The sequence below is a fragment of the Thermobia domestica genome, chromosome 9, assembly GCF_964235325.1.
Source record: "Thermobia domestica chromosome 9, izTheDome1.hap1.1, whole genome shotgun sequence".
NCBI lineage: Eukaryota > Metazoa > Arthropoda > Insecta > Zygentoma > Lepismatidae > Thermobia > Thermobia domestica.
In genome coordinates this window covers 135,813,041-135,830,140 of record NC_137462.1, presented here as the reverse complement: position 1 = coordinate 135,830,140, position 17,100 = coordinate 135,813,041, and the positions used below count along the sequence as shown (strand labels likewise).

General features: G+C 34.5%; 1 long non-coding RNA gene across 1 annotated transcript; it reads left to right on the top strand.

Moving 5' to 3' along the window:
• Window positions 1-8,030: 8,030 nt before the first annotated feature.
• LOC145694148 (uncharacterized) lies at window positions 8,031-13,062 on the top strand. The gene is made up of 2 exons (XR_014132943.1): window positions 8,031-8,182; window positions 12,671-13,062. It is a non-coding gene; the product is annotated as an uncharacterized LOC145694148 (long non-coding RNA).
• The last annotated feature ends 4,038 nt before the right edge of the window (window positions 13,063-17,100 follow it).

Sequence of the window (17,100 nt, the reverse complement as noted above, 5' to 3'; positions counted from 1 at the left end):
TGCATGTAACATGCTTTGAAAATTGCGTAATGCAATAAGTATTTTATAGACAGGAAACCAAAGCTGTTAGTAGATTAAATATAATATGTTTTGGATAATTATCTCTCGTAAAATAAGAGCAAATGCCCCTTAGCAATGGGATTCTCTGCTTTAACATATCACGTTTATGCCCTTTAGATAAAGGAAGAGAAATGATTAATTCAATTAAATGTATTGGTGGAATGAGAATGTCTATAGGAAACGAAAGAACCCTGGCGAAACCAACGATGCTGTTTATCGCAAACGCAGATGGCCTGGGTTCGAATCACGATACCTCTTACCAGAATTGAGCGCTCTATATTGAGCCATCATGGATTAATAATTAAATAGAATAGCTTATCAAAATCTTTGTGACTGAAACAGACCTGAAGAAAGTGAACACATTCCAAGGAAAATATTAGTATCACTTACATTTGTTGTGCATTTGTTACTTTGATATACAAGACATCATAGGTGCGTCCCTTGATTCGATCCCATCTCCCACTAAGAGAACTTTGGGTGGATAAAGCCCCGTTTGTGGGAGTCTTCTTGGGGATCACACATCTTCTCCTATTTTTTTTTAAATTGCATCATTTCATTAATTATCACCATCACCGTTCTCTTAGCCAGGTTGCTTAATCGTTTAAGAAACTACTACTAGCTGAAATTGCGCTAATTACACAGTGCATGATTCTAATATGAACGTGAATCTCCTTCCCACTTCTCGCTATATCTATGGAAATCCCTTTACTAACACAAGTGAAGGACAGGAAGACTCTCAAAGGAAAGTGAATTGCTATAGACAAACACAATGTAGTATTTTAATATATTGAAGTTGGGGGCAATTTGTTGCAAGCTTGGATAAGTAATAGATGATACCAAATGCAAATACTTTTTTCTTATAATTTCATATCCGAGTAAGCCTCATTGTGGGTCCATAAGCCTTCGAAGTTGCCAGCTTGCGATAGGTTTTGTCATTCAGATTAAAGCAAAGCGCCTGAAATGTCCATCAATCCGCTATACGTAGCTCCTCTACTAGTTGCCTTTCACAAGGGTATCAACCTAGTTGCAATATTAAACTAATAGCACTGTGCTAATAGGGCCAAAACGACGCCTAAAATGAAATTAGAAAAATAAAGACTTTTTTTTGAAAATTTGAATGAGAACTGCCAAATTTACACACAATTTGAATGGTACGTTTCTAGCAATTGTGGTTTTCACAATCTCATTGTTGAAAGGATTGGCCACAAACATATATATGAACTTTTCTAGCATTTTAATATATAGATAATCAGTGGATGGCATTGAGGTGGGTAACCCCTAAGATCCCCTACATCAAGAAGAAAAGATTAGCTCAGAATCATATAGTTCTTGTAAGATTTTTCTTTCCCATTTGCTACAACTTTTCCCTAATTTTAAATGATCAATCAGTTCTTGGATTTTAAAGTTTGAATTATTAATTTTAATGCTACAAAGCAATTGTCCATCTATTTTAATTAAAAACATTCAAAATATTCAATTATTTTACTGCTACTTGCATTTAAAAGCACAACGACGCCAGCTTCAATATCTTGATTCAGCAAACGGAGATGTGAAATTTTAAGGAGTTCAATTTTCTTTTATTTCACACACAGAAAAGGATAATTTTTAAAAACTTGACCACCATCAGAATACAATATGTGTTGGGGGAGCCATAGCCACATGGGAGAATTTGCCTCTTGCCCCCTGCGCCATCGTGAATATTAGAAGTTATATTTTTCAGTTTCTATTTCCGTAACATCTCCAACTTGTTTAATATTAAATATAATCTGAATTTCTGGTCAGGAATTTAAGCACAATAACCAGGTATACGGCCACAGTTTCTTCAAGAGTTATACAAAAAAAAAAAAAAAAAAAAAAGCTCTGTATTTCGAAATACAAAACTTACATGCAAAATCATTTTACTCTTCAGTTTATAGTCGATATACATTTTTATGATAATTTACGAAATTTGGTATTTTTCTACGAATTTACTGTAAACACAACAAACTCTGGCACTTTTTTTAAAATCGAAAAATGTAATTTTACACTATTTCATATTACAAAAAAGAAGATAATGAAGAAGGAGAATAAAAAGAAGGAGTTGTGACAAGATAGTGTTATGCCACATTTTCACCGAAGATGAACTAAGAGTTTCTTATAGATCTTTGTGTAGTATTTAAGAGGCTTCATCCCGGCGAAATTAAAATACCGATAATTTTACAGTAACTATGTGATATCTTCAAATAGATACAAGGTAATTGAAATGTGGAACAAGAGCGCCCTAGACAATATTATTGTGCATGAGGTACCGTTATCACAAGTCACCTAATGGCTTTCTGTTTTCAACGTTTAGAAACGCGAAAATAAAAACCGATTTTCAAAATGGCTCGAAATCGAAAGAAGATAAGTGAGTCGTGATAACGGTATCTCATGTAAAATGAGATTGTCTATGGCGCTCTTGTTCCACATTTCGATTATCTTTTATTTATTTGAAGATATCAAATAATTACTGTAAAATTAGCGGTATTTTAATTCCGCCGGGATGAAGCCTCTTAACTGTCAGTAAGATGTTTCAGAAAGATGTTTCAGCCCCTCTCCTGTTTTACTTTTTTTCAACCAAACCATGTTGGCCTATGATATTATTTTTCTGTCTTCTCCATAACAATATCATATTCTCCCATTACAATTATACGTGTACCCTCCTGCCCTTTTGTATTTTATCTACTTTCTCATAATTTCCCTATACATTTTTTAGTTGTTTGTCGGTGCACATATCATTATCACTACTAGATTCTTCTATTTTCTCTCATCATCCTAACATCACAACTCTGTCACGAACACATTCTATTTACACAGCTTTCTCTTTCAGGCATTTACCTGTTAGTATCTCATACCATTACGACCACCTTTCTCATTACCTGAATAAAACAGAATTATAGATCGTGTCTTACTAAATTTTTCCGTATGTGATGCATTTGTGTCAACTTGGTTATTTGGTTGATTTGAGAATAATGATAAACGAAGTCAACATCGAAGTTTTTGGATAACATATGGATAAATCTGAAGGTAAGTATCCTTTATCTAATAAAGTATGATTTTATTACTGTTGTGCATCCGAAAGGGAGCACGATTATCTCCATAAACATAAGTAGTTTGGATTTTTTTAAATTTTAGAATTATATGAGACATGAACACCTCGATTTAACGATGTATCTGAACTATATTTACTCTGACTGGCAAGCGACTCTAGATCTCTCATATAAAATATGAACTCCGTCTCTGGGTATAATGGAAGATACTTTAATGAAGAATAAGGCTAAGCATCAATCGATATTGTAAAATGCTTGTCATCAGTTAAAATCAAGAAGTAGAAGTTCGTGCAAAATAATTATCGATGGAAAAAAATACACTCATACGGAGAAATAGAGAGAAAATGTACTTATCTGGAAAAAATATATGTAAATAAAATGATTGTAACAATATTTGACAGTCAATTCCTCCTAGTCAAATGAACCGGTTCTGATTGCTTTTGGTACACGAGTAGACCCTTAGATAACTTAGGTTTTCAGCACCTTTGCTTCAAGAGGGGGCGACATGTAAAAATAATCGAGAATGACCGATATTAGTGTTCCATCTATACTTTTCGAGCTGTCTCAGATGAATACTGACAAGTCCAAATTCATGTATATTGGCATGGCGTTGGGAAGAAGGTGATGTGTAAATATAATAAGACACGACCGATATTAGTGTCCAATCCTAAGTTTTGGTGGGTCAATGAGATGAATTGTGACGCTTCCGATACAGTTTAAGCCCAAATTCATCCCTCATCGACATTAGATGTAATATGGAGGGAAAAGAAGTTGACATGTGAAAATAAACGAAAACGATCCATAGTTTTAGGCATCAGTGACACGAACAGTGCCACTGTCACGCTGAAATGTCGTTTAGTTCAAGTTCAGCCCCCACTGATATAAGGGTGAGGAGATGTTACTGTCCAATCCATAGTTTTTTTTTTTTTCGGTGAGATGAGTACCAGATGACGTTTCAATCCAAGTTCATGTCTCATTTCTATTCTCACAGAGAAAGGGGTTCAAACACTTACCATAAAATGTTTCTTCTCTTCTATACGAACGGTCATTTTTAGCAAGTCTATATTTAACAGAAGAAATGTTTACTGACTGATCAACGCTTAGACCAAACTGATTAAGCTAGAAACTTTAATTTGAGACAGTACATAGTATGTGTGACGTACGGTAGTACTAAGGGAGGATTTAGGAGTTTCAAAGTAAAAAGGAGAATGTGGGTTGTAACTGTTACAATAAGATGCCCATATCTTAAAATCCCTTTAGGTTAGAGATATGGGGCCTTATGCAGAGTCGTTTTGTTACGTTGATTAGTGCCATACTAAAGAGTTCTATTAACATATGTTTCCTGCATTAGTCAGGCTTTTAGTATGATGCTAATAATGCGTCAAAACGACTCTGCATAAGGCGGATGGAATTCGAAATTTAGACTTTTCATTTAAAATAGTTAAAGATGTATTTCAGCAATTTTAAATGTTTGATATGTCATGGTAGAATGGTTCACTGAGGTTCCATAGGACGCGTTTGAATTTCGTGCAAGATTTCGAGTTCAAATGAATTTTATATGATAGATGCGGAAGTAAGAACGCAAAATATTGCTCACAGGAACACGTGTCCATTTGCTAGTTACAAAATATGCACATATGCTATGGCTCAAAGATTTTTTAACCGCACGATCGAATGAAACATATAGTTACTACAAGCCACATTGCAACGAGAATATTAAATTACGTAGAAGATGAAGTTGTATTAGCTTGAGTCTTGTAATAGGTACTGTGAAACCAAGTTAAAAAAAAAGTCGTCTAATACCTCTTAAATAGGCAGTATGTGAATGCACGAAAGCGAGACATCAGAATCGTTAGAGCTGTGCTGATCGATTGAGGTATACTTGTTCTAGTTTTTTCCTAGTTTATATTGGATTTATTTTACAGTTATTGATTCTACAGTTTAAATGAGATGTGTCTTATTAGAAATTACGGAGCATTCAAGTCTGTCTTATAAATGGTTTAGGTATGATGATTACTGGCAAAAATCCCGGGGATGATGAGGGAGACATGTCAACTCCAATCTTTTAACTGGGGGGACTGTTCCCCCAATAATCCGATTTGAAATGTGTTTCTGGAGAAGAAATGTGATTATTTGTATCCAATTGTCACAAAAAAAAGTGAGATGAAATTCATGTCCTCCCAGAATAAATCTGAAATTTGCCCGCCTCCAAATGTTGAAGACAACTCTGCTCCCCTGATCCTCCACAGCATTGTTTTGAACTTCATAAATATTTTGAATATGGCGTAAAAGAAAAAAAAAAAGATTATGGGAACGGTCTTATTCGTCACCCCCCCCCCCAATGTTTAAGACAGTTTTGCGGCGCTGATGATGATTACCATGTTTTAGAAAGAACTTACTAGCTTATTTTTGTTGACCTCTTACTGAGGTTAGATTTTATTTACTTACTTATTTACTTCTTCAGGTTTTGACGTCCAATTCTTTTTAAACTTTTGTTTTTTTTTTTTTTTTTTTTTTTAGAATTGTGTAAGTCTTAGTTTTCTTGTTTTGTTTTGCATAGTCTATTTTCAGGTTAAGATTTAATTAACATATACTATGAACAAACAGTTTGCCAAATATGGGTTTTAAACAAAGATTAGCCTTTGGCTAGCTGGGAGCTCCGCCCCTAGGCCCCCGAGTTTGCTCGGCCTACGGCCTCGCATCTCTTAGGTATCAGCCTTTGCATCAAGAGTGAATTTTGCGTTTTTGCTCTTTAATCACATTTCCTGAATTTGGCACAGCTGGGGGCTTCGCCCCCTGACCCTCACGTTTACTCGGCCTACGACCCCGCACCTCTTAAATTCACAATTCTACAAATTTCAAGTTTTTTTTCCTATTTCAACTATCTAAAAGATAATATTTTGTATCCCAAGAAAACGCCCATTTAAATAACATGGAAATTTCTTCATCCTCCTTTAGACCCCTTAAAAACTAAAAATATTTACTTTTGGATATTTTCCTGTAGGTTATTCTCGGAAGGCTACAATCATACCAAATTCATTACTCTAATAATGTCGGAAGTACCTAAACATTTTAATGTGCAGAAGATGTCCCATATAAATAACATGGGAAATATTTTTCAGTTCCCCATAAAACCACTCTAAAGTCAGAATTTTTAATTTTTAGCGATTTACTTTGTTAACGCTAACGAAAACGTATAAGCATACAGAATTTCACGTTTTTATTCTAATTCCAAGTACCTAAAATATGATATTATAGGTCAAAAAAAGGGAACATTTAAATAACATGGCTAATTTCTTCATCTCCCCTTTAGAACCCCTAAAAATTAAAAATATTCACTTCTGACAATTTTCCTGTCGGTTAGTCTCGGAAAGCTAAAATCATGCCAAATTTCAACTTTCCATGTCAACCGGAAGTATCCCTTTAATTTATGTTAGCTCATGTAGTTTTATATATAGTTAAGATAAGATAAGATTTATTATACGAGTAATACTGTTGTATCAAGAACATTTACATATCACAGCTTACAAACCATACTAGCAAAAATAAAATGTCATTTTTTTTAACAATGTGTTCGAAAATCTGCAACTATGGCAACAAGGTTTGACAGTTTATTCTAAACGCCAAAAGTAGTTATAAAAAATCACAGGATGACAAAAATTAGCGGGTGAAAGACTTTTCCTTTAGATTTGCTCTTTTATTTGCTTCTTGATTACAAGTTGACTAGTTAAAACAGTGACAATCTGATTTTCATAGGAGATAATAAGAAAAAAAGAGACGCAAACATAAAATAGCTTCCATCTTTCATAACAGAGGATCACACCTAATCCTCCTGGGCTGTTCCGTAGTTTATGTGAGGCCTCGAGCGAAAGTAAATTGTGGGACTAACGATGTAGGTGAGAATTCCATATCGAGTATAAATTAGATAACTTTTTATTATTTATATCAGTAATAGCGATATCCTACTAAATATTTAAAACAGGTTAAAGTAATAATAATAATAATAATAATAATAATAATAATAATAATAATAATAATAATAATAATAATAATAAAAATAAAATAATAATAATAATAATAATAATAATAATAATAATAATAATAATAATAATAATAATAATAATAATAATAATAATAATAATAATAATAATAATAAAGTATCGGTACACTTATTTGTGGAAAGCCTTTGGTGTTGAGAACTTTATTTTCTTGAATACAAGACACCTATGTTTACAGTTTAATAATCTACAGATTCATATCTGCTTCATGTGAATTTTATAACGAAGTTTCGCTGTGTTACAGATTAAGTCGTTTATCCATTTCGTAGATATCTTTAATATATTTTTTTATATAAGTGCATTTCGAAACATTAACAGTACACAGTTGTAAAAACGTCTTACACAATCATGATTCTTCATCTCTAAATATTTTGAATCTCAACAGTGAACTTATTACTTTTTGTGAAGGGCTTAACTGTTTCCTTCTAGTATAAGGTCTGAGGCAATTGCCGTACTTCCTCCATCCACATGCCAGCTCTGATATCAACTGATTACCATTGGCACATTCGTTTATGAAAGACGCCCAATAGCCAAACTATATTGTATTACTTCGTTCCCAACAACCAGAAGACCTTGAAATGTATCAACTGATGCAACATCACCAGGAAATAGGTTATGCCATTGTAGATATTTATTTTGTCTTGTGATTTTCAATTCAAATTGTTTAAAAATTAATATTTGAGACATTAACTAATTAGAAACAACTAGTTTTATACTAATTCTTAGTTTTCAAACTTTTATTTTTATATAATAGATTGTTTACAAGAAGGAGGGAATCCACTAGAATCAAGGACTGTCAACGTTACTGCAACATGCATTCGTAATTATGTTCTACTGCATGTATTTCATTTAGAAGGATAAGAAAAAAATAAATAAAAAATGGTCATAAAGATACACGTATATAAGGCATGCTATATCCTTTCGGCAGCATCATTCAACCATTATCCTCCTCCTAGCACCGAAGGATCTAAGGACTCTTGAAAAATGAAGGCTGCAGTAAGTATATGCTAAGAATTTTTGTTTGTTCATAGGGAATTCAATGCTCGTCTTTTCAGCAGTAAGGCAATTCGAGACACGGACCATCTTAACATGGAATCCGTGCTTCATAATCAGTTATCAGGAATCGAATCAGGATCTCCTAACGAAAGGCAAAACGCAAACGATGTTAAGATCAGAGATTACTTGGAGCTGGAAATTTATATGAAAGGAAAAATTAACATAGGCTGTCTGTAATGGATTTAGACTGATCATCATAGGGCTTCATATACCGTAGCTATATAAAGAACAGCGTGCTATAATCAGCTACCTGTATTGTGTTTAGTATGGACAGTTTGGACTTACTTATGTTCACAAACAAAATCGTATCTGTGCATGCTAGCTGTGAACGAGCTAATGGTGTAACTAAATTTGATGTTAATCATTGTCCAGAATTGAGAATTAGTCCATTTCCATTGGCTAGAGTGGCTCATTTGCAATGTATTTGTGAAGTGCACATTTCATTTTCGAACCCTAGTTACACCATACAAATATTGATCAGAATAATGGAAATATCCGTGCACTACAACGAGTAATCACTGTGAGTCAAACACTAAACATTCGTTCTCTGTGTCTGTCTTATACTATTGCTATGTTGAGTGATAGTTACTGGTAGGCGAAACGACGTAGTGCGGATTCGTATGTTTGTAAGGCTAGACCTTTCCGATTGTAAAAGAGAGCAATTCGTGGGTACGAGGTTCGTTGGATCAAGAATATTCAACACTATCAATGTGCTAGATTGACCTATAGCAACAGTTCAAGATAATGATAGTACCCTCTATATAGAACGCTCGTGGCAACATTATCGGAAGAGAAGAAAAATAGTGGACGAAAGTCTAGGTCTGGGGAATCTCCGAATTTTACAGAGGATTGTCACAAACAACTGTATTGCTAATCCGCACTGCAGAATTCAATTATCATCACGAGCTGTTTGTAAATCTCAACATCCACAGCCGGGTTGTAATTTCGAAAATTGATTTTAGAGAGAAAACGATTATGAAACATGGACCACAGCAGACTGGAAGAGAATAAGTAATATGGTCTGTTGAGTAATTTCTATCATTTTTTCTAGCACAGACCGGATTTATGTATGGAGATACCCAAAGATGTGTATCCTCTGAAGTGACTACTTCATACCACAAAATGTGAAATGACTTTGCGCTAGATAGGCCACAATTTCATAATATTCCGTTGTTCTATTATTACTTATATTTAATGTCAATGACAAATGTTGTTCACTAAGAAAAACACGTTCTTCCAGTATAATAATACACTAATATATATAGTATGATTTGAATAACGTTAGAATGTTTTTTTAATATCTTCTCTTGCATTCTCAATTTCCCAACTTGAATCCTATTGAGTACTTGTGACCAGTTTTAGAGTAACGTGTACAGCGTACATTTCTCCACCATCTCTGATCCAACTGAGTGATGAGCTGTTTCAAAAAAGGTTCACTGTTTCTCTGAGGACAATTCGCGAGTTATGTGCCTTAATTCCGTAAAGAATACAGTCTGTATTATAGGCTAAAAGAGGTCCAACGCAATTATTTTGCAGTTTGTTAAGATGTTCCATTATTTTAATAACTATGTGTATATCGTTTAGATTTGCTCTCTTTAGATGATTTGGATGATTCATTACTACATAAATACTTAAGGTTCTCATGGATTAAAGTTGTAGTATTGAATTTAGAAGTAAAGATCCTGATGTTTGTAAGAAATTACAATCGGTGAATGTATTCTATTGACTTCGAGCAGATAAAAATATTAGTTTTGAAGAGTGGTTCTCAACCGATGTGTCGCGACACACTGGTGTGTTACGCATTGCCCCAAGATATGTCGCGAAATTTTGGAATTTAAAAATCATGAAGAATTTAATAATAATTAGTTAAAATCGAGACAAATTGTACTAGTCCACACCCCCAGCGGTAGCAATAATGTTCAGTGCTATATAGAGTCATTGTAGAAACTAATTGGTTTCACTATTATAATAGATATTATTATTATTATTATTATTATTATTATTATTATTATTATTATTATTATTATTATTAAAAATATGAAACAAGTGGTTGCGATGTCCTGGATAATCAGTTAAGTGTGTCGTCAGTCAAAAGAGGTTGAGAATACTATAGTGCTGCCAAAATGTCTTGAGCCGTGGCAAAAATGCGAACTAAAGCGCACACCCACGCGTTGAGCCAATAAGAGTTCAGTTGTTGCTAAGCGAGAGAGCCTTGCAGCCGTCTACGCCAAAGGGAGTGAAATTCCTTCAGCCGATAGCAGCGCTTGGAACGGAAGATTAGGTGTCAAGTCAATGTGGTATATCTATAGTACTGGATTTGTTTAGAAAACTTATTATTATTTTAATTATGTAAGATGTGTATTGAATATTTGATTTGATATCATTTTAAGTTTAAAATCCATTTCAACAGTGAGGTTATATGAGACTTGGAACTACAGTTTAATGTGAGATCCCAATTACATGAGCTCCTGCCGGAAATCCAACCCGGGTCTCTAACACAGCAGAGGATTACTAATATTATAAGGATTATAGAGCTTCCAGGTGGTTAAGCGGTTAGCGTGCGCCATTTTGGCATGGGAGACCCCGGTTCAATTTACAGCGGGAGCTCATGTAATACGGATCCCACGTTAACCTGTGGTTTACGTCTAATGCAGCCTCACTATTAAAACGGGCACTAAACTGGAAATCAAGTCAAATCAAATATTCAATACACATCTTACCTAATTAAAATATTAATAAGTTTTGGCGAGAATTGAAAGTGCACCATTGTTTTGGGTAGATTCAGCTCTTTGGCTATCATTCTCACACTCAAACCATGGTCGTTGTCCAAGACCACACTTCTCGTCAAACGACGTCCAGAGAGTTCGTTGTCCTCCATGTTATCCAGTTTGTTATTGAAATCCTTATGCCAACGGAAAACCTACGTTCTTGTCAGGACTTGGTTCTGGTAGACCTCATTAAGGTTAGTGTAAAGGGACAAGTTTTGCCGATAGATGTCACTACAGTCTTCGTATCTCTCCCATGTGTTTTTTACCTTCCACGAAAATTTACAATTTCTTTTTTAAATTTCAACCTAGAGACTTCAAATTTTTAGAGAAGGAACTTCATAACCTATTAAAGGGAACAATCCGTGCCGATTTTTTATTTACAATTTTCTTCATTGTTGAAACAGTTCCATTCTTAAAGGTTTGGATATGCATTACAACAATCAAGCCATTTCAGCAATGAAGAAAATTCTAAATAAAAAATCGGCACGGATTATTTCCTTCGATAGATTATGAAGTTTCTTTTCTGAAAATTTGAAGTCTGTAGGTTGAAATTTGTAAAAGAAATCGTGAATTTTCGTGAAAGATAAAAAATACATGGGAGAGATACGAAAACTGTAGTGCCATCTATCGGCAAAACTTGTCCCTTTAAACCAACCTTAACTGTGGTGAATAACGCTCAAGCGGTTTATCAAAGCTTAAAAAAATATTAATGGCGTATCGTTGCTCAAACGAACGCTGCATTTTGAGCTCCAAAAATTATGACGTCATTTTAAAAAGCGGTTCAGATGATAATTGATTCTTACCCTACCAGAGTTTTGAAGAGACTAATCCGGGTAGTATTGGTTAGGTAAAACCCTCACCACCAATCCCCTCCGTAGTGAATGCACTGTTGACGACTAGAGCGCCGTGCGGAGGTTAGTCTCATTACCTTCCAGACAAATCGTGTGTGTTTGGAAAGGTTACTAATTTACATTTCTAGATATTCAGGTCAAATTTGTTTTCTTGACGCGAATTTTGTATGTTGTGTAAATCTTCCTGCAGTAAGTTGCAATCTATGTGTGAATTTATTTCTTTATTAACAATAAATATTTATATCTGTGAACGGCTAATATCCAAATCACTAGCGCTTCCTACTACTAATACCCAGTGATATTACCATTTTAATATCAAACACACTGATATTTTGTACAATTTTGTTTCACTTGTTAATTGAAGTTTCTTTAAAAACAAAATAGGCTGTGACTGTGAGCAAGTAATTCAAATATTCGTATTATGAGAGATACATTGGATTGTCTGTATGAAAAAGACTAATAATAATAATAATAATAATAATAATAATAATAATAATAATAATAATAATAATAATTAAAAAAACATTATTCGACGATACTGGTTCAAAACAGAAAATCCTGTGCTACGTTATTAGCCACACAAAAACATATATATGGCAGGGTTGGAAACATCTTAACAGAATCCCAAAGAAATGTTCTAAAACTACAACTTTATAGACCATAAATTAGTTAGAACACGATAAATGAAAAGGTTATCTGATTTTTTGTACCTTGAAGGATAGTTTTCAAACTTTTATCTTACTATGTGCATTTGAATAACTAAATTTATTAATTCAATACTATATTGTTCGTTTTCCTTCTTTTGGCAGATTTTTCTAGCTTTGTTGATCGTTGCTGTTTGCGTTGTGGCTCAGGAAAGAGACAAGCGTCAACTTTTGTGGGGTAGCCCTGTGGTCTTAAGTAACAGTGGAGCCGTCTGGAGTGTACCCGCAACCTGGTCTTCTCCAGGCCTAATTAGCGGAAGACAAATAATTTCCTCTGGTTCACCTCTTCTCGCCACATCAGGTCTTTCAGTCATTGGCTAAAGAAGAGAAAGAGAAACTTACAGTCGACTAATGTCCATACGAAAAGGCAAAGAAACATGTCAGTTACTGTCATAATATTAAGCGATTACAAATAATGGAACGATACTCGAATGCTTGTAACAAAAATGTACACTTGAAATCATACATGCAATAAAACAAGTTTTATATAAGACCAATATTTGTGTACCTATAATTTTAGTTTCAGATATATATATATAATTTCCTCGGTTCCAATACTCGTAAGTGTAAATTTGATATTTTTCTTTACTCGTAAGTATAAATATTTAAAGAATATTTTTCTATAAAAGATTAGTGTATTCAAACATTTCTAGAATCAAAATTCAGTTTGGTTCTTAATATTACCATCAACTCTTTACAAACAATTACACGACTGATAAAAGTACCGAAAGAATTATAAATTCTTTACAGTTTGTCTTACTTACTGCTTTCTAATGTAATATTATTTTTTACCAGTACTTTCTTTACGTTCCTTATGCAGCTGAGTCGAATGATAAAGCTGTACTGTAAATAAAAATGGGATTATTATTCTTCTCATTTTTGCTTCAGACTAGCAAACTTAGTAGAAGTGGATATTCTCAAATTTCACACACACACACACACAAAAAAAATCATGTTAATTTATAACTTATAGACAGTTCTACAATACTACTTACTACGGAAACATTAAGTTCCTTTCTTTCGTGCTTAAGCTGGATAAGTTTATTTCCTTCGAAACTGAATATTGTAATAATACTATAATTAACAACTACAGTATTTAGTACAAACATATGTATTGTAACAAGAATTTTAGGAATGAGCAAAATATGGATCAAAAGATTGCAATCTTGGCCAATAATTAGTTTTTGGATTAGGGGCCACAAAATTTTTGAACGGCCCTTCAATCGAGTTTTCGTATTTTCTGTGGAATAAGCACTTCATACTGAGTTAAGTGATAGTTTGAGTTTGACTACAATTTGTTAGATTACTTAATCAAAATCTTTTCTATCGATGTATTCTTATATTCTAACATTCTCCCCTCTTTACAAAATAAGACTTATACCTTGAAACCTAATCTAACATCTTATGTAATCTTATATATCTTGTAGCCTAATCTAACAACTTACAACATAATCTAACCACTTGCAACTGAAACGTATCACAGAAACAGAAATCAAATCAAAGAAATCTAGGAATCCTCCGAATAATCTTCGTTTCCTTTCCATCTTCTAAACTTCCTTCTTCTTTGTTGCGCCTGCCATCTCTCCTGCAGAAAATCTATCTGTGCCTGCATGCACTTTTGTTTCTCCATCAGCTGAGCAAGAATTACGTCACGCTCTTGCAGCTCCTCCGTCCACGAAGTGATCTTGCCGGCTTCCACAGAATCACAGTTCTTCTCCTTGCTATCAGACTCTTTCCGATGATCTCGTGACCTTTTCTTGTACCACCAATTGGCCCAACAATGTTTAACTCTCTTGGGAGAATTCGTGTGCTTATCATCTAAAACTCCTATATCTGGGTAGTTCGGTACCTCTACTTCATGCGGCTCTGACATATGCCCTTGTAATCCGTCGGTTGCCACTGTTGCCAACCCAATCCTGTCTTGCTGTTGATCCGTGCATTTGGTCCTGTCACGCTGTTCATCCTTGCACTGTGAATTCTCTTGGTTCCACTGATCATACCACAATATGTCCCTCATGCCATAGTGTGGATCACAATCGGAAAGTGTGCGTTCCTCTTCCGTATCACAAAATATGTGATCTAACTTCAGCTGATTTGCCATTTCAACTAGTTCGTCCTGTTCTGACTTCCTGATGGTATTTTCAGAGGCTTCAAAAGTGTCATATTGACAGGCTAATGCAAAATGATTCCTACGTCCACATTTTAAACATTGTTTTCCCCACGCAGGACAAGCTCCTCTCTTGTGTTGTAATCTACAGAAACTACACCGAGCAGGAAATTTCGGTGACGATCTTGGAGATGATGATGATTTTGGAGATGCTGAAGTGGAACTAGACCCATGCCGCTCGTTAACTTTTGCAAAACGATTTTTTGTCGGATGCACCATATTTATACCAGACTCTGGTTTAGGCTTATATAACCTCAACTGTTGTTCGGTGCTTTCCATAGTTAACGCAATGTCTATAGCTTGCTGGAAAGTCAAATCTTTTGTGTTTAACAGCTTACGCCGAATCGCTTCATCAGTGACTCCAAACACAAACTGGTCTCGAAGATTCTCATCCAAGCAACAAGTGTAGCCACAAAATGATGATTGCTTTTTTAGATCTAGTACAAAGCTATTAATAGACTGATAAGGCTTCTGCTTCATGCTGTGGAATTGAAATCTCTCCGAAATAACGTTCACTTTTGCTGCATAACATGTTTTCATAGCTGTCTTGATTTCTTCATATGACTTTTCTGATGGTGAATCTGACCAACACATATTACAAATTTGCTCATACGCTTCGGAACCAATAATAGCAAACAAAGTTGAGACCTTTCTGTCATCTGGGATTTGTGTGGCTATACATAAATGTTCAAAACGATCCAGATATGCTTGCAGGTGATCGGTTTCACAGTTGAAAGGTGGAAAACTTGGCAATGAAGACATTGTGTATCCTAGCTCTCTCTTTTAATCCTTCAATACAATCTGTTAACTTTAATTCTTTTTGGATCAATACTGGTATCCTAGAGCTTGAATCCTATCCTACCGTAGACTGCGCCAAACTTGTTAGATTACTTAATCAAAATCTTTTCTATCGATGTATTCTTATATTCTAACACAATTATATGTAGTTCTCCAGATATAAGACCTACAAAAAATGATTGAAATATATTGGATCTTTTGATCCAAAAATATAGATAAAATAAAATAAATTACAGGGAAGTAGTTTAGGTAGTAGAGTTTATGCGAAGTTTATGTTTATATAACTTACTTTTTTATTTTAAATTTAAAACACTCTATTACGGATGTAAATGGTTGGTATGAATAATATATAATATTTTAAAATTTCAAAAATGCACTGTATAGTCCATTTTGAAGATTGGGGTAATCACGATTTTAAACTGATTGCTCACTAAGTGGAGATATAAGCCTATAGATGTATATATATTTACTAGGAATGCAATGTATATACCCGATTGCAATGAAATGAGCTGAGCGAGCTTAAACTAAGTAATCAGGAAGCGTTTTTCGGTGATTACTCCTCGATGGTACATCGGAATTTTGATTTCGACCTATGTTCTCACTCAGCACGACATACTCTATCAGCGTGCTAAGTTTGGTTGAGATCGGCCAAACGGTCTAGGAGGAAGCGTTTTTCGGTGATTATTCCTCGATGATACATCGGATTTTTGATTTCGACCTATGTTGTCACTCAGCACGACATACTCTATCAGCGTGCTAAGTTTGGTTGAGATCGGCCAAACGGTCTAGGAGGAGTTCGCGGACAACCAAACGGCTAACCCGAGTATAAGAGCTTCGCTTCGCTCAGCTCAAAAATGGAAAATTGTATATGGATACAAGTTTGACTGGAGTTTTTAGTGTTTCTTTAGATAGGTCACAATAGCGTATGCATTATAAGTCTTGGAGTTTAAGAAATTATTTGTATCCCCGTGAAAATAGGACTTTTCCCCATTTTCTTGAAAAAACCGCCCTGACCATTTTAGGGTCCGAAAAAAAGAAAAACCCGTTAAAAGAGGACGTCTAGAAACATTACTTGAGGCATACAGTTTATTTGAGTAAAACTGTAGAAAAACACATTGATATCTCCATGAAATGCAAGTACATATGTAAATGTATTAAATATATTATTTTTGTCTCAAATAGTATGCAGCTATGAACAAAATTATTTCACGCATTCCGAAAACAGCAGAAGATCAGAATAGGAACGTGGAACGTTGAAACCTTGACAGGTAGGTGCTATCAGTTATTGAATAAGAGATGGTAAGAAGAAGAGTGAACATAGCATGCATCCAAGAGACTAAACGAAGGGTTCATGATCAAAGGAAATAGGAAATGGATACAAGGTTATATAAAATATACGGTGAAAACATGGAATTGTCTTGGATAAGAACATGAAGGAGAAACTGATGAACGTGGAAAGAGTAAACGAGAGAATTATTATAGTTAAGCTCGTGCTAGGAGAAGGAGAAACTCTGAATATAATCAGCGCCTATGCTTCGTAAGTTGGTTTTGAATAAGAGACAAAGGAAGA